The sequence below is a fragment of the Hyperoodon ampullatus genome, assembly GCF_949752795.1.
Source record: "Hyperoodon ampullatus genome assembly, chromosome: 14".
Taxonomy (NCBI): Eukaryota; Metazoa; Chordata; class Mammalia; order Artiodactyla; family Ziphiidae; genus Hyperoodon; species Hyperoodon ampullatus.
In genome coordinates this window covers 85,389,900-85,391,693 of record NC_136927.1, presented here as the reverse complement: position 1 = coordinate 85,391,693, position 1,794 = coordinate 85,389,900, and positions in this window count along the sequence as shown.

Here is a 1,794-nt window from a genome sequence, read left to right as displayed (position 1 = left end):
CCCTGGGCACCAGTAGATTGGCTAAAAATACCCTGGTCGTGGGCCAAGGGCTTGCATTTAGAAAACTGCTCTCCAGAAGCAGCCCCTGGGAGAGCTGATATAACACGGGCAGCAGGCAGGCCGCCCAGCCACAAAGGTCAGCCAGCTCAGGATGCTTGCAGCTTCAGCTTCTGCCAAGACGGCCTTAGTACTCAGGCTCGAACGAAATGCCACTTTCAGCTCCTTTGCTTAAGAGATTTTCAGAGCTGTGCAGCCGAGCCCTCTGTCTGTTCTACTGTCTTCACGGCAAGACTTTGCTGCCTCCTTAGCAAATGAACCCCTCAAGTGGAAGGGGCGGGGCTTTAACCGGACAGGGCTTCAGAAGTGCTCCCCCACTGTCTCTGGGAAGCTGCATTTGAAATCACTGCAAGTCACAAGTAGAACTCACAGGAACTTGGGTGCCAGCAACATGCTTTCATGTCTCGGCTTCTGAGGAGGGACAGCTGTGGGCAGGAATTCTGTCCAACTCTTGCTTCTGACTAGCCTGGTGCAGGGGCTGGGGGAGCTGATTAATGCCCCAGCTATGAACAGGGAAGACGCTTAACTGAGAAATCACATGAAACGGCAAGACTGTTATGTAATGATTTACGAGCACAAGCCGTCTCTTCAAGCAGACATTCGTGGGGCAGAACCGGGTGGAACGGCTCTTTAATAGTATAATTCACGGCAGCTGCTTTAACTGAGTACCTAGTACGTGCCAAGCACACAGCTTCTCTGTGTACCATCGTGATTAATCCTCATGGCAAGCTCACTGGCCGGACCCTTGCTGCCTCTGCTCTGCTCACCAGGGCCCCGCGGGCTGCTTACACCTCACTGCTGGTCAGGGGAGAGTGAGGATTGGCCCAGGGTCCTCGGGCACTGCTGACCTGCCTGGGTTGATGCTCCCAGGTCTGGGCAGGCAGGGAGCCCTCGTTCGGTGCACTGAGTAATCTCATGGGCCATGATTAATAAGGCCGGGTCATGATCCTAAGTCTAGTTATTTTTGAAGGTAGGATTTGGCCAGAATCCTGAGGCTAAAATAGAAGCCACACTTTGGATCCCTTGTGGGGTGTTATCCAGGGCCCCTGGTGACCTTTGTCCTGGCCCAGAAGCCTCTGGCTCAGACTAAGCGGTTCTCAAAGCAGCGTGCCCCTGGCCCAGCAGCAGAGGCATCACCCAGGAACTCCTTAAAGAGCACATTCTGAGGCCCAGCCCCGGGCCTACAGGCTCAGAAACCAGGGTGGCGCCAGTGCTCTGTGTGTTAGCAAGCCCTCCCGAGGGCTCTGACGCTCGGAAGTCTGAGAACAATGGCCGAGGCAGATGACAGGTCCCCCTCACTTCCTTCCCCATGGTCCCTGAGAACCGCTGTGCTGACAGGCAGGGTTGAGGTGGGTCCAGGTGAGTGGTGCCTGATGGCGAGTTGTCCCTCTCGGGAAGGGCTGGGCTGGGGGCTGGTGTCAGGTCCCCAGTATGTGTGGGACAGTGAATGGTGCTGGCCCGCCTGGGCCAGCGTTTCAGGACGGCCCTAGAGAAGGGTGACCAAGTCACAGTCACTGAAAGCATGCTTCTCTCCTGACGGCTGCTCCAAAGTGGCGAGGCCTGCTGAGGGGGGGCTTTCCAGGCTTTAAGGGAACAGAAGATCTGGGGACTCTACTGTGCCTCAGGCTTCAGTATCCCCAACATCTCGAATGCACAGAGAGATCGGAGCTCAAGGCTAAACGTTAGCCTCTGCTTTGGACTTTGTTTTCACTGTGAAGACAGATTGTCCAAATAATG